We start from the raw sequence: 25,725 nt of genomic DNA, 5'->3' as shown, positions 1-25,725 counted from the left end.
CAACCTCCCTCCATCCTACCCACCCTTTCCCCTTGGTGTCCATACATTTGTTCTCTACATCTATGTCTCTATTTCTGCTTGGCAAATGAGTTCATCTATATTATTTTTCTAGATCCCACATATATGTGTTCATAGATGATATGTGTTTCTCTCTTTCTGATTCACTTCACTCTTTTGACACTCTGTTGCTCCTTATGCTTACATGATAGCCCAATTCCAGTAAGACACCTGAGGACAAGCTCCTTTGCTGTCCTCATTCCTCTTGCAGAGCGTGCTTCATTCCTCTTGCAGCTGACTCATCAATTCAATAGAGAAAGTGATGCTGGAGTGTCCTAGACTGAATACCAGGGAAACCAACCCAGCTCAAGACTGGATGACCAAGTGACACAGGACATCCTGGCAATCAAGTCAGCTCTAGCAAGAACATGAGTTCTGGATCAAAATAATCTATCAGTTCAGTTCAGTTCAATCGCTCAGTCGTGTCTGACTCTCTGCAACCCCATGAACCGCAGCACGCCAGGCCTCCCTGTCCATAGACACCTATGAAAGAGTAAAAGCAGGGACTGGTCCTAAAAACTTTCATGTCCTAAAGAAGGTAAGAGGATCTTTTCTAACGTCTCTCTTTTGGGGGCTTCCCTGGTAGCTCAGTCAGTAAAGAATCTGCCTGCAGTGCAGGAGACCCAGGTTCAATCCCTGGGTCAGGAAGATCCTCTTGAGAAGGAAATGGTGACCCACTTCAGTATCCTTGCCTCAAAAATCCCATGGACAGAGTATCTGGAGACAAAACAGTCTGACATGGAGAATTTGACACATGCATTTCAGCGCTTCTGCATAGTTACATAGAAATGGACGTGACAAAATGTTAAAAGCACTTGTTTGGAATCAGTAGTGTGGACAATAGAAATTGGACTCCACCATCACTTCATGGGAAATAGATGGGGAAACAGTGGAAACAGTGTCAGACTTTATTTTGGGGGGCTCCAAAATCACTGCAGATGGTGACTGCAGCCATGAAATTAAAAGACGCTTACTCCTTGGAAGGAAAGTTATGGCCAACCTAGATAGCATATTCAAAAGTAGAGACATTACTTTGCCAATAAAGGTCCGTCTAGTCAAGGCTATGGTTTTTCCTGTGGTCATGTATGGATGTGAGAGTTGGACTGTGAAGAAGGCTGAGTGCCAAAGAATTGATGCTTTTGAACTGTGGTGTTGGAGAAGACTCTTGAGAGTCCCTTGGACTGTAAGGAGATCCAACCAGTCCATTCTGAAGGAGATCAGCCCTGGGATTTCTTTGGAAGAAATGATGCTAAAGCTGAAACTCCAGCACTTTGGCCACCTCATGCAAAGAGTTGACTCATTGGAAAAGACTCTGATGCTGGGAGGGATTGGGGGCAGGAAGAGAAGGAGACGACAGAGGATGAGATGGCTGGATGGCATCACTGACTCGATGGACGTGAGTCTGAGTGAACTCCAGGAGTTGGTGATGGACAGGGAGGCCTGGCGTGCTGCGATTCGTGGGGTCACAAAGAATCAGACACGACTGAGCGACTGAACTGAACTGAACTGAACTGATATCCCTGAACCTGTCCCCCATCCCCACACCCAAGGACAGATGTAGTCACAGGATAAGGCTCAGCGATAGAACAATGGTATTGGCTTGCACATGACATAGAAAAAAAAATTTTTACGTAGAATGCTTTTTGAGATTTTTTTAAAGAGGCTGAAAATATCTGCAAACAGCCATGCCACAGCATTGTATAGCCAACCACAGGACACAACCACCCCACAGCCATTCTCTCAGAGACTGAATCTCAGAATCTCAGGAGGAGATAACACATCAGCATTCACCTCGGAATCTTCTCCCAACTTCCTTCCTGGGCAACGGACAGGGCGCTTGAATTTGGTGAAAGATCCTGAATCAGCACCGAGGACAACATCATCAGAGATGGATGCTTTGTGATTGGGTTAAACAGGATCGCCTGTCATAGGCTAAAAAGGCTTATCTGCACAGGCGCCTGATATTGAAAGATGATTGAGGAAATCAGCAGCACGTTAAATATTAAGCATTTCTTGGAATGTGATCGTTGTGCTGGAGGTTACCACATCACAGGAAATGAACTTTCGAAGGACCTCAAGGTCTTTGGCTCTGAGACTCTGCTCAAGCGTAAAAATGTCAGAGTAGCTAAATGGGTTTCAGAACTGACTTGAGAAGGAAACAGGACTGTTAGGGCGTGTCACTTCTCAGATCCCCAGGTATTTTCTATTCCACCTCCAGGCTGTTGCCCTTAAACACCTACAGATTTGTGGTAAATACGGTTAAACCCATCACCTCAGGATTCCCTGGCGGCTCAGACGGTAAAGCGTCTGCCCAAAATGCGGGAGACCAGGGTTCGATCCCCAGGTCAGGAAGATCCCCCTGGAGAAGGAAATGGCAACCCACTCCATTACTCTTGCATAGAAAATTCCATGGATGGAGGAGCCTAGTGGGCTATAGTCCGTGGGGTCGCAGAGAGTCAGACATGACTGAGCGACTTCAATTTCATCATCTCAGCAACCTTCAAATTAAGACTCTCTTGACTCTGTGAGGCTTCCCTTGTGGCTCAGTGGTCAAGAATCCACCTGCAATGCAGGAGCCACAGGAGACTTGGGTTCAATCCCTGGGTCGAGAAGATCCCCTGGAGAAAAGCATGGCAATCCAGTCTAGTATTCTTGCCTGGAGAATCCCATGGACAGAGGAGCCTGGTGGGCTACAGTCCACGGGGTCTCAAAGAGTCAGACACAACTGAAGGAACTTAGCATGCACACACGCCCTCCTTTTCATTTGAACAGTTGTATATAACTCCTATTTGAGAAGTCTTCTCTCCTTTCTCCAATATCATCAGATCTCTCTGGCTTCCCATGACACTACAACAAATTCTATGTATTCTTTGTGTTTATGGAGTGCTCGCTATGGGCCAGGCACTGTTTTAGATATGAGAGAGGTGAATTAGCGACTACTTGGCCATGTCGAGTCGTGTCAAACCCTAGGAACTGTGACTTTACCCACAGTCTACTTTGCACAGCCATGCTGTGTGCCCCCCATTAACACTGGGGAACCCGTCCTTGGTCTGCTGCTGACACTGCGTACCTTGTGCCCCGCAGGGGCTTCCGCACCAGCCGCACCTGATTGCCTCCTCAGAGAATAACTGTCTAACTTCCTAGCTTCCATTTCGGGAATCTCTTCTCAGCTACCAACTGGCATAGCCATCCCCAGTCCTCTATGTGGCAATCTTCCGCTCACCTTCTCAAATGTGTTCACTCCAACTTTCCACCGCTGTGATCGCCACACAATCCATGATGAAACAATAATGTCTTTGCTTAAGACACGATTGGGGCTCATAATTATCTTATTTATAATGGACCCTGAGGACACTAATGATATGCTCATCCACTTGTGGCTCCGTATATAGAAAAGTGGTTCCTGCCCACCCTGCCTCATTCAAGCAGCTCCCCTTCCCCTCCTGCTCTGTCCCTCCCCTCCCTCTCTCTCCTTCCTTCTTCCCCCTCTTCCTCATCCTTCTCCTTCTGCTCCTTCTTCTCCTTCTCTGCTTCTTCCTCCTTCTGCTTCTCTTACAGTCCTTCTACCTCCTCTTCATTGTCCTCTTCCTCCTTAGAGAACACTCAGAAAGTCCAAATTATCTATAAAAGTTTTTATACCACCTCTAGTATTAAATACTTTAAAGGGCTTTGATACGACATCAACACACTCCCAAATACTCACATTTTGAAAATATATTTCATGTGTTTATACCTGGGGCTTCCACGGGAGCTCAGCCAGTAAAGAATCCGTCTGCAATGCAGAAGACCCCAGTTTGACTTCTGGGTCGGGAAGATCCACTAAAGAAGGGTTAGGCTACCCACTCCAGTATTCTTGGGCTTCTCTGGTGGCTCAGCTGGTAAAGAATCCACCTGCAATGCAGGAGACCTAGGTTTGATCCCTGGGTTGGGAAGATCCCCTGGAGAAAGGAACAGCTAAAGAAATGTCCATGTTTCTGACACTAATTTAGGTCATTTTGTTCGTTACTCCACTCTGTATTCATATAGACAATTTCTGATGAGTAGGGTTACTTAGTAAATGGTAATTGATATTCATGACTTGAAGTGTGGAGGCTAAGAAACAGGACATGAAGGTGAAAGAGGACAGCTGTCTACCACATCAACGGAAGCTGATGGCTTGAAAGATAAAAGAAACTCTCCAAAAGAAAAATAGAAGAAATTAGCAAGTGAGGGTTTCTCCTCTTGGTTTCAATTGGTGTTGGATTCATAGAAAATGGCATTGGAGGGATTTTTTGAGACATGAGGAGTTCTTTCACAAGTTTGTTTTTATTAGAAAGAACATAGGACCCAGAACACTAGGTTTAAGTCATGGATAATCTACTAAGACTTGGAATCCTTGAGAAACCACTCCACATCTCTGCAACTCAATTCTTTTCACGTGTAAATGAGAGGGTTGTGCTAAGAGACTTTACTTTCCTCATAATATAACCGTTATTCATGGTTTCCTACAAACTTACAACCTGCCTATACAATGACCTAGGGGAAAAGGTGTGCCTAGATCTTAATCTTCTCACCTCCAGTTGGTATTTCCTGATATTCCAGGAGCTGAAAGATATCCTGAGGGCTTGAGAATACTCCATTGGTGATAAGCAATTACAAAAAGCAGTATGAAAGGGGGTTTTATTCCATTGCTAAACCATGGTACACACCCTAAAAGCCACTTATTATTGGAAACTCTACTTAATGGACAATGAGTTACATTACATGCAGGTGGCTCAGTGGTAAAGAATCTGTCTGCCATGTAAGAAACACGGGTTTGATCCCTGGGTCAAGAAGATCTCTAGAGGAGGAAATGACAACCCACTCCAGTATTCTTGCCTGGAAAATCCCACTGAAAGAGGAGCCTGACAGGCCACAGTCCATAGGGTAGCAAAAAGTCAGGCACAACTGAGCACAAACACACACCTCCTGGGTAACATTTACAATTAACAATGCAGAGGACCAATCAAATATTCAGAATCACAGATACTTACAAAACAGCACGTTATCACCATTGAGATGAATCCACATATAAGTGGACATTGCGGAAATGTGAGATCACTTCAGGTCTTCACCTAGTCATTACACAGGGTCAAAAGGCAGCCAGAAAAGGAGGGGGTGGGCAGATGCTATAAATCACAACCCTTGCTTTAAAGTGCAACTGGGATTTAGAGGGACAAAGGAAGAGGATAAAGCACTCGTGTGGAGGATGCATGTGTTGAGAAGATCAAATAAATGGGACCAGTTCATCAAAGTAGTATTTTTCAATTAAGAGTTTAGCAAACACCCACAGTGTATTGGGCTAAACCTCACCCACCCCACCAAGCCCAATTTAAAAATACACAAAATCCTGGTTCGTACATTCTGTGAGTTGGCTGTCAAGTTGATGAGAAAATGAATGAATGATCAATTAAGAATTAGCAAAATGATTAAATGGCAAACTCTGAGAGATGCATAAATTCAGACGAACCCAGAAACAGAGAAAATAAGATTCCTACAGTCTGGAATTATTGGATTTCCTAAAGAGCAGTGGGGAAAGTCAAACCATCAGTATTGGAATTCTGACTCTGGCTGTGTGCCTGCCTTTTGAGTGCTCTGGGCTGTCTATTCAATGAGGATGGACATCATCAAGAAACCCAGAACGTTTCTATATTGCAAATGAAGTTCATGAATATACAAGTTGATCAAATGAACACTCTAAGTGCTTGGGGAAGAATAATAGAAGTCTTGGTAATGGAGATGTTGATAACTAAGGGAGAAGAGGGTAGAAATTTTGCCATGAAATCCTGGTTCGTACATTCTGTGAGCTGAATTTCGGATGGCTTTAGTCTAGCAATAACATCAGGCTCTCGCCACAGTTAAGAGACAGACTCAATTAGGAACACACCCTGTGGTATTCGGTGCAATTGCCATCCTAGGGACAAACTGCACTCAATCAACACAGAAGGAACGACGGCCATGCATCAAGCTTACAACTCAATTCACTAACCCACTAAAAGCTCCGTGAGGAGCAGCATCTAAAACACAGGCAGATTCCCTGAACGATTGGATCAGATGCATAAAATGTATTTATTTCATAGATGCTTGTACTTTGCAGAGTCTAAAAGAAGGAGAGCTGCATTGTTTTGGAACCATGCTCCAACTATCCCCTTCCAGACCAAACCCCTGCAGGACCAGAATGGTCTTGGCCTCTGAACTGGCCCCCTCTTTCATTGTGTCCACACTCCCAACCTTCACGCTTACTGTTGCCAGACTAATCCCCCTAAAAATGCAGCTGTAATTATACCTCTGCCCTGCTCAAAAGCTCTCCATGATTCCCAGCCCTGTCCAATAGTCTCTAAATTCCTTCTGTTGCTAGTGAATTTGAGGTTCTTACTTTGTCGCAAAAAGAAGTTGGAGACAAAGTGATAGGTAAGAAATGGGTTTATATAGAGAGAAAGACACTTCACAGGCAGAGTGTGGGCCATCTCAGAAGGTGAAATGGAGAAGGGGGACAGAACTCAAAATATGGTGTGGTTAGTTATGGATTGGTAACTTCATAGGCTAATAAGTGGGAAGATTATTCCAACTATTTTGAGGAAGGGACAGAGATTTCCAGAAATTGGGTCACTACCCACTTTTTGGCCTTTTATGCTTATCCTTAGAATTGTGTCCCTGGTGGGTGTATCAGTTAGATGCTAGTGTGTTATGATAAGTGTACGATGAGGCTCAAGGTCCCCCGGAAGCTAATCTTCTGCCATCTGGTACCCAGTTGGTTCTAGCCCATCTTCATCACATCTTACGGCTATGTCATTCTTTTAGAGGTTGTGCCCCGCCGCCTTCCCTCCTGCTTCACTTCCCTCTGTATGTCCTGTCTGATTTCACTGTATCCTCTTAGTTGAAAGCTCTCCAAAGGGGGTTATCTCCACTTTCCTGCACATAGGCCCAAGTACCAAGTACTGATCTCTGCGTGACCTGCCCCTTCCCACGTTGGATGTATCCTCTCACCTTCCCAACTCCATGGGAAAGATTTTAGAAATATTCCACAAGCTCTTCAGTGGTTCTCCCTCTGTGAGGTAGAACCTGATTTTCCTCCTTTTGAATGTGAAGTGGACATAGTGGCTCATTTCTAACAAACAGAATGAAGCAGAAATGATCATAAGGACCCAAAAATGGGTCATAAAAACACTGCCACCACCTCTGCATTGTTCTCATTTTCACCACTCCCCTCGCTCCCTCAGATTACTGCCTCTGGGGAAGCCCAGGGCCATGTCATGAGGACCCTCGGGCAGTCCTGTTGGACAGGCCCACTGAGAGGAACTGAGGCCTACTGCCACGACCCTCCTGCTTCCGTCAGGCCTTCAGATTGGCTACAGCCTCAGGAGGATTTGTATTTATGTATTATGTATTCATGACACTGAGCAGAACCTCCAAAGTCGATCCCAATTCCTGACCCACAGGAGCTTTGGGAAATAAACAATGTTTGCTGTTTTAAGCCACTTTATTTTTAGAGTAATTTGCTATACAGATACTAGTTAACTAATAACAAATAACCATTAGACAACTGACCCATTTCCAAATGTCTCAATTCTAAATGCATTTCAAGAACCAGATTAAATGACTCTCCTACCACAAATCTCTCCTAGACCACTTGGATAGAAATAGTAACTAAAATCATACCTGGCTGGGTCTTATGAAATTTTGAAATTTCATATGAAATTTCACACCTCTATTATGATGGTTTCCCTGATGGCTCAGCAGGTAAGGAATCTGCCTGGAATGCAAGAGACACAGGAGACATGGGTTTATCCCTGGTGCTATTTGGGTAGGACCATGATCATCTCTGAGTTGATTTCCATGCCTGCAATTGCATCCTGTATGTTTTGGACAAGGACTGATGACCTGCAAAATACAGGGTTGGGAAGATCCTATGGAGGAGTAAATGGCACCCCACTCCAGTACTCTTGCCTGGAAAATCCCATGGACAGAGGAGCCTGGCAGGCTACAGTCCATGGGATCACAGAGTCAGATACAACTGAGTGACTAAGTACAGCACATTATAATGACATGTATGATTTGCACAGTTTTCTCCCTTATTAGAGGTTAAGCTCCTTGAGAAAATTTCCAAACTTCCCCTCATATCTCATCACAGGAGTCAGGGGCATAAAAGAGGATGTGGGAAATATTTGTGAATAAGTAGCCAGATTCTAAACTCAAGTCTCTTTCCTTGCTTGAAATCTATTTGTGTTTATTGTGATGTTTCATGAGGCGTTACATACAGCTGAAGAAGCAAAACACAATAAAAGAAGTACTTAATTCCTTCATAATTCTTGGAAAAGAAGGAAAAAACTCAGAGAAAAATAATCAGCATAATCAGGTTTACCTAGAAGATCAGGTAAGTGGGAAGAAAACCACCATGCTGATGTTTTTGTCCAAAACATACAGGATGCAATTGCCGGCATGGAAATCAACTGAGAGATGATCATGGTCCTACCCAAATAGCGTAGTCCTCCAACTGAAGACAGAGCTTTTCTCTTCCACCTCGTTTAGGCTCTGGCGTCACTCCCCAGGCCACTTCCACCCTCCTCACTGTGGCCTTCCACTGACTTCACCCAAGATTAACTAAGTATCAACAGTAACATATGAAAAGTGAATAACCACTTTTGATTTTTTTTTGTATCTAAAACCCAGGCTTCCCATTTCCTCTGAGCAATGAGAAATGTGAAAACGGATTATGAACTGAGCATGAAGCATTCAGAACATTCGGCTTTTAAAAACCAAAGCACAAAAATCACCCTGCTTTGGTGGAGCTCAGTTGACATAATTACATAAAGGGAAGGAGTCTTCCTGCCAGTCCTTGTCTTGCTGCTGGTAAAAGGGCGTGCTATCAGAGGCCATCTCTCTGCTTTCTTCAACCTATTTCTATAGTGTCTAGGGCTTCCCTGGTGGCTCAGATAGTAAAGAATCCGCCTGTAGTACAGGAGACCTGGGTTCGATCCCTGGGTCAGGAAGATCCCTTGGAGAAGGGCATGGCAACCCACTCCAGTATTCTTGCATGGAGAATCCCATGGACAGAGGAGCCTGGCGGGCTACAGTCCGTGGGGTCCAAGGAGTCGGACACGACTGAGTGACTAACACACATAGTGTCCAGTATCAACCAGCATTCACCAGCCAGGGAAGCTCAGATTCAGGCGACAGTAGTCTAAGCAGGCGAACCATACCTGCCTCTTATGCAACCAGATTTGATCCTTGATCCGAAGCAGCCACAATAAACCTATGGAGACATTTTGTACAGGGATAATTGTTTTTATAGCAAACCAGCATCCATTTACAGTTTATTATATACTGTAAAACAACTACTATCCTATTACATGCAGACTTGATTGTGCACTCCTGACGGGTAAGACACCAGTTCCAGCTGCTTCCCCTTTCCTAAGCAACGGTGGCAACAAAAACCAGGGCACTCTTGAGTTTCAGTTGTTCTCGGCTTGCTCGCACGTGTTAAGAGAACGGTTTTCCACTTCAAAATTCATATGAGGTTTTTGTCATATTCTTTTTTAAGTGTTTATTTTTAATTGGAGGATAATTGCTTTACACCACTGTTGGTCTCTGCCTCACATCAACGTGAATCAACCACAGGTCTATCCAGTCCCCTCCCTCCTGAGCCTCCCCACCGCCTCCCACCCCACCCCAGCCCTCTAGGTGGTCACAGGGCCCTGGCTGAGCTCCCTGGGTCACACGGCTAACCCGCACTAGCTCTCTGTCTCCTGCGTGGTAATGAATATTGCCTCCATGCTGCTGTCTCCTTTCGTCCCACCCTCTCCTCCCCGCACTGTGTCCACAAGTCTGTTCACCAGGTCTGTGCCTCCATTGCCATCCTGCAAATAGGTTCATCAGTTCAGTTCAGCTCGGTCGCTCAGTTGTGTCCGACTCTGCGACTCCATGGACCGCAGCACGCCAGGCCTCCCTGTCCATCACCAACTCCCAGAGTTTACCCAAATTCATGTCCATTGAGTCGGTGATGCCATCCAACCATCTCATCCTCTGTCGTCCCCTTCTCCTTCTGCCCCCAATCCCTCCCAGCATCAGAATCTTTTCAAATGAGTCAAGTCTCCACATCAGGTGGCCAAAGTACTGGAGTTTCAGCTTCAACATCAGTCCATCCAATGAATGTTCAGGACTGATTTCCTTTAGGATGGACTGGTTGGATCTCCTTGAAGTCCAAGGGACTCTCAAGAGTCTTCTCCAATAGCACAGTTCAAAAGCATCAATTCTTCGGTGCTCAGCTTTCTTTATAGTCCAACTCTCACATCCGTACATGACCACTGGAAAAATCATAGCCTTGACTAGATGGACCATCTCACTAGATTCCATATACATGAGTTAATATACAGTGTTTGTTTTTCTTTTTCTGACTTGCTTCACCAGGAATAATAAGCTCCAGGTTATCTACCTCTTTAGAACTAGAAAAAAAAAAGCCGTACTCTGAGTTTCTAAACTGCATCCTTAGATTTTTGACTTCTACTATTCCCAGTCTCTGCTTCCAAAATGGGGATAAAGTTTTAAGAGACTGGGAGCCCTTTGAGAAGCATTATTCACGCTACCAAGCATTAGAGAGCCCTTCTGCATTATTTTTTACACAAGATAAATGAAATAAAGATTTAGGCAATAATTCAAGGAATTTAATCAATGTTAGTCATCAATATGGGTGATTCAAGACAATATAATTTTAGTCCTTGGTAGTAAATGTTTTCAGCCTGGATTTTCCAGATAAATAACTCCATATTTCTCTTTGTCACTCTGAACAAAGCTTTTGGAGGAAACTTTGCTTTCTTTTCATTGGCCATCCCTGCCATTTGAGTTGTTACTCTTACAGAAGCATATTCTAAGCGAACCAAACGAATGGACTCTCATGCACAACGGTTATTAATTTTCCTTAAGGTAGTGACAGTAAGCTCTTCCCAAATCTGGCCTCTTGGTGGGTTTAATCAACTTCACCGCAAGCCCTCCTGAATTTTAACTAACTGAGGCAAGTCATCAACAGCACAGCCATAGATGAAAGCAATGCTCATCAACAACTTCCCTGAAACAGAAATGCAAGGAACTAGGACAACAGAAAAACAATTGTACAACTATTACTTAGAGCGGAGTCAAGATGGATAGGGAATATCCATCAAGTCACACAGGAAATACGTTAGAACTCAGTAAGGTGATTCAACATACCTGTGGGCTTAGGAAGACACTATAGGAAAGCAAGCGCATGTACCTAATGTGTAGAATAAAAGAAGTCGGCCGGATGTGGTTCTAGGAGGCTATGGGTTTTTTTTCAATCAGACTTTTCCAAAAAGATAAACCTAGAATGCTTCCAGTATAAGAGAAAATTCGGGATCACAACAGCCTGTTGATTGTTGCCCGTGCAGGTTAGTCCGTATCAGAAGGTCTCTGGATGTCCTGGCTGCGGGTCTGGACAATAGCAAGGGCACCTTTCACTTGCAAAAATGTACTAGTTTAGGGGCTTCCTTGGTGGTCTAGTGGCTAAGAAACCACCTTGCAACTCAGAGAACTAAGATCCTACATGTTGTGTAGGAACTGAGCCCTCGAGGCGCAGCTAGAGGGTCCACACAGCACGACATGATGAAGATCCCGTGTGCTGTAACTAAGGCCCGACACAGCCAAACAGGTAAATATTTCTAATAAATAACACTTTAATAATGTACCAGTTTAGAAATTCAGTGACCCCTAAATTCTAGTGGATTAGTATTTCAGTTCAGTCACTCAGCTGTGTCCGACTCCTTGTGACCCTGTGGACCATAGCACGCCAAGCTTCCCTGTCCATCACCAACTCTTGGAGCTCACTCAAACTCATGTCCATCGAGTCAGTGATGCCATCCAACCATCTCATCCTCTGACGTCCCCTTCTCCTCCCACCTTCAATCTTTCCCAGCATCAGGGTCTTTTCCAATGAGTCAGTTCTTCACATCAAGCAGCCAAAGTATTGGAGTTTCAGCATCAGTCCTTCCAATGAATATTCAGGACTGATTTCCTTTAGGATGGACTGGATTAGTATTTAGAGGGAAAGAAAAATGACATAATAAATACATGGATACTCTTAAAATTATTTCATCTACCTTCTTCATTCAGATATTCCTCAGTCTCAGTGAGAGTAACCAGAAGAAACCAGCCTTCAGTCTGAACTTTCCAATCCAACTGAAACACATCACACACACACACTCAACATTTTGGTGCTGCCTATAAGTATTCGTCCAAATCTTCCCCAACAAGAAGCAGCTCTTATTTGCCAACCAACGCATCACTCGTCCTTGACACCAAGGTCAAGACTCACTTGCGTACTTGATCTTGCTGGTCCCACCTCATTCTACCTGGTTGGAGGCAGATCCTGGAGGTAAAATTACATTATTTAACGCTTATTACATTGATTTGCTCAGAAATAGCTGTAACTTGGATGGAATAGAGATAAACAGTGGCAACACACACCGCCCAAACCCTGGTCTAATGGCTGCTGGCCTGTTGGCTTCATTGCACTTGGTCATGGAAGCTTATAGACAGCACCTTCATCTGGGGGACTCCCAACACCCCTACCCCTCTGCTCGAAGGACTCTATGCTAGATACTGCTAGGTTACAAAGAAGAACCCTTGGCCTCGCTTTTCTCATCTGTTTCTAATTTCTATTCTTTTCCTGTAAACTCCTGAAAGCCTTCTTAAATCTTTCTCCCACCACGCGGGAAACACATGAATAACTGAAGACGGTTCTTGCCTGCACAGATCTTAAAACGTAGCTCTACCATAGAAGTGCAGCACAGAATAGGATGCAGCAAGCGCCCTGAAATAGAACAAAGTGCTACTAAGGTTCAAAAGAAGGAAGGAGGCATTTCCATGGCGAGGAGGAGGACGGATAATAAGACAAAAGAACGGGCACCGGAGAGTGGATCCTGTTGAAACTGGTTATCTACTGACATTGGATAATGGCAGAGACACAGTTGTGGAGCAGTGGGCCATCCAGGTGAGAATAGCACAGATACAGGCCGGGGGTGGCAAGTAGAGAGGAAGCCTGGGGTAAAGCAGTCATCCAAATCAGCAGGATGACTATTTAGGGGTTAAGACTTGTCCTCTCTAAAAACAGTGGAATATTCACTTGTTTGTTTGGGGTTTTTTTTTTGGCGGGGGGGGGGGGCGGCGGTTGGGGGTGGCATGGGTTGAAGACACTCACATTTTTTTTCTTATACTCTGAAGTTTTATCTAGGGCCAGCTCTGCATATAAATCTAGCTATTATTTTAAGAATTTATTTCTTTTTTCATTCATTTAATTATTTTTAACCTTTTCTTTTGCGTTGGGGTATAGCCAATTAACAAACAATGTTGTGGTAGTTTCAGATGAGGAGCAAAGGGACTCAGCCGTACATATACATGGATTCATTATCCTCCAAACTCCCCTCCCATCCAGGCTGCCACTTAACAGTGAGCAGAGTTCCCTGTGCTGTACAGTAGGTCTTTGTTAATTATCCATTCCAAATATGGCAGAGTGTACATGTCCATCCCAAACTCCCTAAGAGGGTAGAGTTTTGATATGCCTGTTATATATGGTGGGTTCAAATTAAGAATGGAAAATACGTGTGTTCCTAGTATGTATGTGTGTTCCTAGTATGTATGTGTGTGAGTGTACCTATATTGTTATTTAAAAGGTACTAGATGCTCAGGTCCATAGAGTCAAAGCAATGGTTTTTCCATTGGTCAGGTGCAGATACGAGAGTTGGACCATAAAGAAGGCTGAGAGACAAAGAACTGATGCTTTTAAACTGCGGTGCTGGAGAGGACTCTTTAGAGATCCAACCAGTCAATCCTAAAGGAAATCAACTCTGAATATTCATAGGAAGGACCGAAGCTGAAGCTGAAGCTCCAATACTTTGGCCATGTGATGCAAAGAGCCAGCTCATTAGAAAAGACCCTGATGCTGGAAAGATTGAAGGCAAGAGGAGAAGGGGACGACAGAGGATGAGATGGTTGGATGGCATCACCAACTCAATGGACATGAGTTTGAGCAAACTCTGGGAGATGGTGATGGTCAGGGAAGCCTGGCAGTCCATGGGGTCACAGAGTTGGACATGGCTGAGCGAGTGAACAAAACACATTGACAGGAGGCAGGGATTGAAGCATCTGCTATGGTGTGTGTGCACACAATGGCTGCTGTCTGCTCAAAGCAAAAATCAGACAGGAGCTCCACAGAGACCTACTCTCCATCAAAGAGTCAAATTCCACGTCAGAGTCTGGGGATGGAATAGATCCTGGAGAATTTCATGTTCAAGTTTGGTAGCTCTGATCTGGGATTACACCTCCTCGCTCAAATCAGGCTACATTCTCAGACCAAATGCGGGTGGGAAGGGGAGAACCAGAGAAGCAATTACTGCGGCCAAGTTGGTGAAGCTGACGTACCATGGTGTCTTCTGGATTTGGTGACGGGGTCTTGGTGACAGGTTCCCCCACTCTAAAGTCTCAATCAGTTTGATTGACACCCCAGAACTGTTCATCTCACTCCTCTCCAGGGAGGGAGATGAGGATCAAGTGCAATACTGTAGAGCAAAGAGTGGTTTCAGACACGTCATCTTCATTTTCAGTGATGGAGAGAGAAGAAAAAGAGCGAGAATTCTAAGTAGCAGAGAAAGGTTCAAGGTTAATTTGATTGGCAAGGTATGAAATGCCACTTACCTCGGGCCATTTCAAATTGCCCCTCATTCTCTCCACAGTAAATGAAAAGATTCTTTCCAAAGACGGGACATCAACTGATAATGACTGCTATTACATATTCATACACCACTTGACATTCGCTGGCTTACTTGGCAGGAATTCTTACAAAGCGCTCTACACAGATGCTGTGTCAGAAAGGTAAGGTCGGGATGGAGCATCTCACAGGCACTTTTTAGTGGACAGAGGAGCAGAGACAAGATAGGACTTGGGGACAGAGACCACACCTGTGCTGGGCAGGTAACACTGCCCACACTGCCTGTCCCTTCAGCACATTCTGGGACTTTCCAAAGACCATAGGGTATATGTTATCTAAGGGCCATTTGCCTAATCCACAGTTTTAACAAGGAACACAATGCTGGGAGGAAGATGGAAAGAAAAATCCCTGGCATCTTAAAAAAATAACATGAGACAATTCTCTTTCTACATAGGGATGGTTTTCTCATCCTAGAGAAACTGAGAAAGAAATTGGTTTTTAAAGAATTAAAGAAAAAAAGATCAGGGAAAATCATGAGTTTTCACATACAGTCGGGTTCCTGAGAGGTGATGCAATCAGCCTCTGGAGCATAGCCTCAGGGACATTAGCCTTGGGCCAATCCAACACCCATTTGCTGTCTGCTATGTTTCAGGCACAGTGCTGGCAAGTTTCACCCCCACTTAAGCCAGTTTACATCACACAACAAAGATACGGCCGCAGAGTTCCTATTAATAAATGCAGCCCAGGGAGAGCTGAAAAGAATATAGATGGTTCAGTGCACACCGTCCCACCTTAGAAAGAAATGGGAAGCACAGAGATGACTTGTGCAGGATCATTCATTTCACATTTTTAAACCATGGTCTCTCTGTCCCTCTGTGCATCTCTCTCTGTCTCTCCCTCCCTCTCTCCCTCGCTCTTCTCCCTCTCCTCAGTTAGTTAGTGACATGGCCAATTGCTGAATTGCTTTTCATGATTAACTCTCTTCTTTCAAGGTCAGTGACTGCCCTTCACATGATGACAGCACTCAGGGTAACGCACGATTCAGATAAACCTTGAAATGTTGACCTACGCTAAGTTCAGTGTAATTAAAAGGTGTGCCTATGCCTGAGCCAACTGTTTGAAACACGTTTGCTACAAACTTCATAATGTCTCCACGCTTACCCTGAACATCTGTTCATGAATTGCCTTCACAGGCCCGTAGTTCAGGACGATTTTCATAAAGCTCTAAAAATCTGCATGAAATTAATGACAGCAAATAAGCTTGAGCTGATTTTTTAAAATTAACTCCAAATAACAATCTCTGATTTAAAATTAGCAGGGAGAAGATGGTCTATTTGTATACTGCTGGAGAATGTAAGGTGGATTCAAATACTTTAGGAGTAAACTGGCTGAACTAACCATCCTGTTGGCAGAGTCTGTGTTTTGACAAGCACTGGCATTTCTTGAGATATTGTTCCTGGGAGTTATTCTGACCATGACTGTTTACAAGGTGATTGATTTTTTTCTTTATTACTAACGGCATTGGTGCTCCCAAAGAAATAATACAGAGAGAGAGAGAAAAGAGAGAGAGCAAGTGACATTCCCACTGAAACTATTCTAGAACAGTCTTGCCTTCCCACCTCTAAATATCATTGCAGGACACCAGAAGGCATTCTGAATGCTTTTATGTCCAGCGGGGCACCCAAGGGCGTTGCTTAAAGAACAAAAGGCAAAATTCTTACTCCATGAGAACAGTTGACTCACTCAAGTTCAACAATAAATCAGCTAGAAATGGTTAATCTTAAAGAAGGAAATATGCTAAGACATGAGAGTGTATCTCAGTAAACTAAATTCATTTTGCAAAAATAAACTAACTAGGGGTTTGTGATTTAAAATATAGAAATGTCTACAATAATTCAGGTCACCCAGAGTGGGAAGACAATGGACAAATGTTCTGAGACAAAAACTTGCCCAGGTGTTGACCACGGTGGTCTGTTCTCCATCCAATAGACCCCAGGGCAAGGAGGAAGCTGAATAACACTGAACAAATCACTGTAATCTCTCCATCACTCAGGATCAGCTGCAACAATAATGTTATCTTTCTGGATATTCTCCAGACTTTAAAACACTATTATTCATCTTAAAATGAAGACCAGAATGCCTACCTGCTAGGGTTGTGGGGATTACATGAATATAAAGCTTAGCACCATCCTTGCCCTGCAGTCAACTCTCTACAAATTAATGCTATTATAATTACGGCCATGTGTAATATCTTCAGTCTTTAGTATTTAGACATGTGCTCAGTTATGTCTGATGCTTTGCAACTCCATGGACTGCAGCTTGCCAGGCTCTTCTGTCCATGGGATTTCCCAGGCAAGAATACTGGAGTGGGTTGCCGTTCTCTTCTCCAATTTAGCCATGAATTGATTTTATGGGGGGAAAAAATGTCTATTTGACATTCATCCTGGCTTTTTTTTTTTTTTTCCCATTCATCCAAAGAGTATATACGGAGTTCCTTCTGTGTTCTAGGCAGCGGCCAAGACAGAGGGGCTGAAATCCTAGGAGATCAGAGTCAGGCAGGTATATAACTAGCTATAGCTCATGGAGTTGAGATTGTAGACCAGACTTGTTGTTGTTCAGTTGCTAAGTCGTGTCTGACTCTTTGTGGCCCCACGGATTGCAGCACGCCAGGCTTTCCTGCCCTTCACTATCCTAGGCAGTGCCAATTTACACCTTCTGAGATCTTGACTGCCCAGCTTCTAGACAAACATGGGTTACTGTGGCTGAAAGTAAAGAAATAAAACTTTGATTTTAGCAAACCTAAGTAAGCTCTCTTTCATAAGTATCCAGGTGTACTCCAAGTAAAGATAAGCCAAACAGGAATGTAAAAGGCCCATTTGAGAGTACCCATAAGCATCTGAAAGTCAGGAAAATAAAAATATAAATTCACTTAATGGAAAGAGAGCCTTAGGCAACACTAAGCCATTAGGACCGATGGTTATTCTCTTGCCAAGGATCTCAAAAGGTGAAAACATCATCTCTGAGCCCTGTCCTGTGTTTAATCACATCGACCCTCACCCACACACCCCCTTTCACACTCCTCCAATTTCAGGCTGTCCTGCAAAGCACATTTGGCTCCAAAACACACATATCAGCAGCCTTGCCAAGGCATTCAAGCACATGTGGATGCTCTCAGTGATAAGCAAGGGCTTGTATTAGCTCTAGATAACACACTAAGCTTTAAAGGAAACAGAGAACTCATGTCTAGCTCTGGGGTCTTCAATACTGACAGCGTTGTTTTCTACCTTCAAAACGTGCTGTTTACTATCACTCTCTGAAACAGCCCAATTTTATTCACACTAACAATTTGCTGCATGCAATGCCACTGTCTCCTTATAATTATTCATAACATTTTGGGATAACTTTTGCTGCTTTAAAATAACACTAGCCTTCCCAAACTCTAATTTTTACATTTGGAACATTGGTACACATTTTAAATCTATTGACCACCCATAGCTAAGCACAGAATTGCATTAAAAATCTTGCACTTTCCTTTTACATCAATTTACAATTCCTCATTTTAATTATCATTTGGGCATACCCCATACCTTTTTACATTTCATCCTTCATCTACATTTTTTGCTAATTTTCCATTTAGATTCTGCTTTTTAGGCACTCAAAAAAGAAAATCCATCTTTACACCAAAGTAGGAGCTACTTATGAAATGGAAATGGTACCAATAATGTAGATGAAGACTGAAATGTAATAGTAAATCATAAAACTTTGTAAGGGCTTCCCAGATGGTTCAGTGGTAAAGAATCTACCTGCCAAGCAGGAGATACAAATTCAATCCTTGAGTCAGAAAGATCTGCTAGAGAAAGAAATGGCAACCTGCTCCAGTATTCTAGCCTGGAGAATCCCATGGACATAGGAGCCTAGCGGGCTATAGTCCACAGGGTCTCCAAGAGGCGGACGTGGTTTATGAGTAAGCAGCAGCAATAGCAGGACTCTGTGCCAGGCAGAAAGCAAAGCACTCTATGTGTACTGTCTCATTTAATCTTCTTCAGGACAATCTTATAAGGCGCTGGTGTTTCGTCACACCCATATTACAGATGAACACCTGAGGCTGGAAGACATTAAGCCATTTGACAGAACGTCACACAGCTAAAAGACAAAATTCCGAACCCCCATCTGCCTAACTCCAGGAAAGAGATTCAAGCATTACCATGTGCAGAACATTGTATATGCTTTTTTATGCATGTGCTTTTTGTGCAAAATACTTTTCAATATTGAAGTGGCCAAAGGAAATCCACACACATAGAATAAAGGCTTTGGCCCTTTTAAGCCTCTTTAAACCTTTATTTATTTCCTTTTCTAATATACCCCTTGCTACTGCATTCAGTCACAGGGAGAATGACATAAAAGAGGTAATAACACAAATGATACTGAAATAACCCGGGCAGCTGTAGCAAGAATGCATGGGCAAAACAGAACAACAGGAAAACAAAGTCTAAAGGCCCTTGCTTTGTGGCCGCGGCTGCCAGCCCGGCTTCCTGGCTTCGCCGCAATCAGCCACACGCCGCAGGACAGAAATCTCCATCTCTGAGATGTGATTAGAGGCCTCATAGAACAATCCAAGTAAGGTCGTATTTGCATAAGTCAAGTATTCCACAGTCTGTACGGCGTCTTTACCTAATGCTGGATTCAATCACTGGTGTGGACCACAATCAACCCACCAGATGACCCAAAATGCCAGCCAGCTTCCACTTAGACAAGAGTGGCGGGAATATGGAAGGAGTGAGGCAGGGGACTGAATTTCCAGAAGCTCTGGCTTCCTGCCCCAAAGCTGCTGTAGGAGGGAGAGGGGAAGGCCAGTTAGAGGGGCGACAGGTCTTCAGTCCTTCTCTTTACCAGCGTGATTTCTCTTCTGTCTGGCAAGTATGCTAGAGTTTCATGCATGAGTTGATTCAAAAGAGTATCTGATGTTTAGGTTGGAATATCACGAATTTCAAGGCAACTCCTACCTTATGCTTCTACGTGGATGAGACTGGCCCAAGATTTAGTATCTTGTGGCTCAGTGGTAAAGAACTTACCTGCCAATGCAGGAGGTGTGGGTTTGATCCCTGGGTTGGGAAGATGGAAAAGCAAATAGCAACTCACTCCAGTATTCTTGGCTGGGAAATCCCATGGACAGAAGAGCCTGGTGGGTTACAGTTCATAGGGTCATAAAGAGTTGGACACCACTTAGTAAATAAACAATAACAAGCAACCAATAAGTCAAGGCTGGAAAGTGTCAAAACCTAGACTGGAACCCCAGTGATTCAATTCCTGGTCCAGTGCTTAACTCAACACAGCATGAACCTTATCCATTACTTCTGCTTCTTTCTACTCCTACTCTGGGACATCCGTTGTTACTTTTTTCAAATTTTGGTAAATGCATGTGAGAGATCATTCCTTGATGGTATCTCATCATCTCTCCATCACAGGACATTCCTTCATCCTACCTTTAAAAGGTGGGTAGATCTAGGAGTCATGTAAGGCCCGTGGGCTGTGGAGCAGAGGTATGTTTGATGAACTGTGCACACATGAGTGCGTGTGTGCTGTTGTTCAGTCACTCAGTCGTGTCTGACTCTTTGCAGACCCATGGACTGCAGCACGCCAAGCTTCCCTGTCCTTCACTATCTCCTGGAGCTTGCTCAAACTCACGTCCATTGAGTCAGTGATGCCATACAATCATCTCATCCTCTGTCGTCCCCTTCTCCTCCTGCCCTCAGTCTTCTCTAGAATCAGAGTCTTTTCCAGTGAGTCAGCTCTTCCCATCAGATGACCAAAGTATTGGAGTTTCAGCTTCAACATCAGTCCTTCCAGTGAGTGTTCAGAGTTGATTTCCTTTAGGCTTGACTGGTTTGATCTCCTTCCTGTCCAAGGGACTCTCAAGAGTCTTCTCCAACACCACAGTTTAAAAGCATCAATTCTTCTTCAGCACTCAGACTTCTTCATGGTCCAACTCTCACATCCATACATGACTACTGGAAAAACCATAGTTTTGACTATACGGACCTTTTTAAGCAAAGTAACATCTCTGCTTTTTAATATGCTGTCTAGATTTGTCATAGCTCTACTTCCAAAGAGCAAGCATCTTTTAATTTCATGGCTGCAGTCACTGTCTGTGGTGATTTTGGAGCCCAAGAAAATAAAATCTGTCGCTATCATTTCTGACACTTTGTGATTCTATGGACTATAGCCTGCCAGGCTCCTCTGTCCATGGGATTCTCCAGGCAAGAATATTGGAGTGGGTTGCCATTCCCTGTTCTAGGGGACTTTCCTGACCCAGGAATTGAACCTAGGTCTCCTGCACTGCCGGAGATTCTATACTGTCTGAGCCACCAGGTAAACCCAGATCAGCCATATGTATACATATAGCCCCTCTTTTTTGGATTTCATTCCCATTCAGGTCAGCACAGAGCAGTGAGTAGAGTTACCTGAGCTTGACATATATACGCTATCGATATATATGTTAGTTATGTTATGTTATATATATATATATATATATATATATATATATATGCTTTTAAGTTAGATGTTCTGGGTGTAAAATAGACAACTAATGGGAAACCACTGTAGAGTTTAAGATTATTGATTTTAAGTTTCATTACCAGCATTCTCCTGGTAACCAACAGCTTAAGAAGTAAAACTGACAGCAAGCAGACGAGATGGAGACACTGTGACAATTCCACGTCCTCAACTGAGGTGATGGGCGGAGGCGCCTCCCCAACCCCAAGGGCACAAACACATCGAAATGAGTCAGCGTGACATCCATGCTCATCTAACATCTCTGAGTCATCACAAGGAGGTAAGTTGTGCTCTGTCTCCTCTGGCAACCGAGGTGACACCCAGACACACCACAGTGAGATTCCTGTCAATTCCTTCAAAATGTGTCCAACTAACCTCTTAAAGGCTAAAACCTGGTAATATCCCTCACAAATTAGAGTGATACGTGGAGATGAAGACCTGGAACATCTGACCTGAGTTAAACCACAAGTTGGAGACAAAACCAAAGCCAGAATCCAGGCTCTGTTATCTGAGTGGGATGTGAGAGGGAATGACAGAGCCTGAGCACTCTAAAACCAGAACCAGATTTTCATCACCAGCCTCGGGTCTTGCAGGTGAAACCGTTGAGCTCTAGAGAGAGAAATGACTTGCTCCAGGTCACAATTCAGGGACGCATAGCATGGCATCAAGAGCACAGGCCTCACGGATTCTAGTATTATATAGTCTTTCCATCAAGATCCCCTCTTAGCTTGATAGAACTTACATCCCACTGGCTAAACACCATCTCTCGGTCTCTATTTCATGATAGGTGTACTATCTGAAGTAGCTACTGCTCTTCTGGCCTTCATCAAAGTCACTAGAATAAGGAAATTGGCTGGACAGACTCACTTTCAACCCCTGTAGTGGATTTTTTAAGCCACTCATGCTGTATGTGTTTCAACTTGAGAGATTTAGTGAGGAGAAATGACGTTCTGCCCCCACTGGAGACAACAAGAGTAAGAAAGCAAAGGGAGAGAGCACACAGACATCCTCTTTGTCAAGTTTCCAAACATGGATTAAAAACCTACTACGTGTGCAAACTCTGCTCCGTTCTTACACACAAGTGGCTCAGAGTCTCCAAAAGGGTGACCTCGAGTCTCTTAACAGTGCCTGTGAAATTTAATCATTGGGAGGTTCACACCAAACCTCCGTCATGACTCCTTTAAATGAAATAGATCACACTTAATAAAGAGCCTGCAAATTAAAGTAACCCAGCAGTCTTAACTAGCAATTAAAATGACTTTTTTTTTTTCCTATCCAAGGTGAAACCATATGCTGGAGCATATTTTTGTCAGGTCCAAGATAAATGAGAAGTTCGGCTCAGTGGGGAATAATTCCAGTTCACATTGAAGGATCAGCCTCAGTATCAAAATCTCATTCTCTCAAAGTCAGGGTCCTGCCACAGAGTACCTGAAGATACCTGAGCTCAAGAGCCTTCCTGTGAGGACACAGGGTAAGGTGTGCATCCACCTCATTCCCATCCACATCCTCAGGAAGTTGCACGCAGAGCCTGAATGCCAACAGAAGCCTAAACTGACTCTCCTCTTCCTGAGATGTATTTATGGGATCATAGATACTACTACAGAAGTAGCTAGGGAATGGGGAACAGACTGGGAGAGAAGTGTTGTTGCTGCTGTTGTTGTTGTTATGGTTTATTTGCCAAGTCATGTCTGACTCTTTGCGACCCTATGGACAGTAGCCTGGCAGGCTTCTCTGTCCATGGGATTTCACAGGCAAGAATACTGGAGTGAGTTGCCATTTCCTTCTCCAGGGAATCTTCCCAACCCAGGGATCAAACCTGAGTTTCCTCTACTGGCAGGCTAATTTTTTACCACTGAGCAAGCAGGAAAGCCCAAGAAAAATGTTCATGGCAATATTTAATCCAGAATGAAACCCATCTCAGTTGGCCAGCGGATCCCTAAGAACACACTAAAAAGAATTCCAGGCTCTGGGAAACGCCTGTCATCATCTAAGGCAAAGGAAAGTAGTAGCCCGGGAAGCAGGAGGTAACTGACACACAGGGTTAATACAATAGCCATCAATAATGTTCAAGCTCAGCTGTTTGGAACACTTCTTCCCAAGGACCTGACTTGCCTCCATGTCTTCACTTGCTATGATGGGAAAGGGAGTGGAGATGGTGGAGGTGGCACACCAGGTGGAAAGATAGGACGTGATTACTGGCATCAGAAGACAGAAGGAAAAGAGAAGTAGAAAGAAAGGAACAAGGATACATAAACAGATAGTAGACATATGGATGGTTGGATGGGTAGATGAACAGACAGATACATTTGTATTTGGGGATGGCGTCAGAGACTCAGTGGACATGAGCTTGAGCAAACTGTGGGAGGTGGTGGAAGATGGAAACCTGATCTGCCGCAGCCCATGGGTTCACAAAAGTCAGACACAACGGAGCGAGTGACCAACAACAACAACGAATCAGTGAATGACCTGTAGAAAAGAATAAGCAGTGACACATGAGTTAGATACCTACCTGGCTCTGGTCACTAAACCTCCAACTTCCTAGGCATCAGCTCATGTAATCTATCAGTGACCACGTTGCTATTCTGCCTACTTTACACAGAAAGAAACCATAGACACGATTAATAAAATCAGAGTCGGAACTAAAACCTAGTTCTGCGTAGCCACAAAACCCTTAGATTTTCTACTGTCCACCCTCACTTCTCATTTAAGGTCATGCTAAAGTTTGGAAGACATTACATCAGAAGATGGAATGCAGGCCATACAGATTTGCTCCGTGAGCGCATAATTATAAACCACACCCTCACACTACTCAACCATTTAACACATGCATCCTGCTGAACACAAACATAAAGAAAGCACAACAGACTCTCCCCAAACCCTCCAAGACTTGCCAACGAGCAGACAAGAAGCACGTTTCCATTCAATACTATCCCCACCTCTGTCCTTCACAATCCACGGTCCCCACAGCCCCACCTCCCAGATAGTTTTTTATTCCAGCAGCTCCCACCTTCTAATGTACAAACAAACTGCCTAGGATTTTGTTCAAATGCAAATTCTGATTCAGAAGATCCGGAATCTGAGAGTCAGCCATTCTAACAAGTGATGTTAGAGCCCGAGTGATGTTAACGCTTCCGGTCTGAGGATCACATTTTAGGTAACTAACCTTTGCTCTATGTTGCAGAAACAACTCCATTGTTGCAGAAATCAACATGTTATTTAGCATCATTTCCTGGGCATTAAGAGCATTTAATACGTAACAATAAGAAATGTGATACAGACATGGGGATTTGGGTTCTATGTATTAATATACTTAAAGGCAGAGCATCTGTAAGTCAGGGAGTCCCCCAAGCCCTTCCCAAATTACAGAGATGCAGTTTTCTATGACTAAAACCAAGAGCCACACAGTAAAGAATAATAGAATAATGCCATCTTGATGCTATTTAAATATATATTTACTTCTTATTCATGATCTTTCACCCATTTAATTTTCTCTGAGAAATTATTCAGGTCACTTTTTAAATGGGTTTCAATGTTTCCAGGGCTGCAGCTCATTATAAAATTGCTCACAGCAGATAGAATCTTGCTTCAGCACAGCACTGGAGCTGGCAGACACAGAAATTGGTATGCGGATATTGTACTGTAAACATTAATTTAGTATTATGCGCAAGGTTGATTGATTAATAAATACATAAGCCAGGAAGCCTAGTTTAACTCTTAATTCACTTTTTTTTTAATTTCACAGAGAGGGAAAAATTAATCTAGAAGTGCTGATTGATTGAGAGCTTCAGTCTCGTCTAGACAGCAATGGAAAATGACAATGAACCTGGGACTCTGCAAACTGCATCATTTGCAGAATAAACCCAATCAACAAATTCCATCACACAGTGATGGATGGTCAGCAAGAAAAGGCTGTAGGGATCACGGATGAGAAGAACGTGTGATTATCCAAGGAAGCAGCTCACCAGGCAGAGTGGAGAAACCAGGAAGAACTAGCAAATATTTCCAGCTCAAGGGTGGATACAAATGAAAGGGAAAAAAACACACTTGAAACTTTAAAAATTAATGAGCATCAGAGCACTCCGCAGACTAGCAAATTAGAATTAGTACATTGCATTCTCAAGAGCGCACAGAACATAAACACACTGTGCAGCTGTGGTCCCACTACAAAGACTCGGATGATGTAAAGCACTGACTTACCCTAGTGCCATGATTAAAAGGTCACATTTAGAACCACATATTCTATATCCAGATTGAAATAGCGCTGAATTTTTTTCTAAAAACAAGGGAAGCATCGTCATTGTTCTCTGCTTTGAAGAGTAGCAATTAAGCTGAGCAGGGCAATTGCTTTTAAATTAAACCTACATCTTCCTGTGATTCTGTTTTTC

At 43.6% G+C, this 25,725-nt stretch overlaps 1 long non-coding RNA gene across 2 annotated transcripts in view; it reads right to left on the bottom strand.

Annotated features, from left to right (window-relative positions):
* LOC147362031 (uncharacterized) overlaps positions 1-25,725 on the bottom strand; it is a 111,521-nt gene that overhangs the window by 69,764 nt on the left and 16,032 nt on the right. The window contains exon 1 of one of the 2 annotated variants that reach the window (XR_015138455.1): positions 19,861-19,958. The exons of the other annotated variant lie outside the window; for it this stretch is intronic. This is a non-coding gene — a long non-coding RNA (uncharacterized LOC147362031). Of the gene's footprint in view, positions 1-19,860; positions 19,959-25,725 lie in introns of those variants that run through there. 2 annotated transcript variants of the gene reach the window in all.

Source organism: Bos grunniens, chromosome 12 (assembly GCF_055505025.1).
Source record: "Bos grunniens cultivar Pamir isolate PY7600 chromosome 12, Bosgru_T2T1.0, whole genome shotgun sequence".
Classification (NCBI taxonomy): domain Eukaryota; kingdom Metazoa; phylum Chordata; class Mammalia; order Artiodactyla; family Bovidae; genus Bos; species Bos grunniens.
The sequence above is the reverse complement of the archived record's forward strand: the minus strand, read 5'-3'. Positions and strand labels throughout refer to the sequence as shown.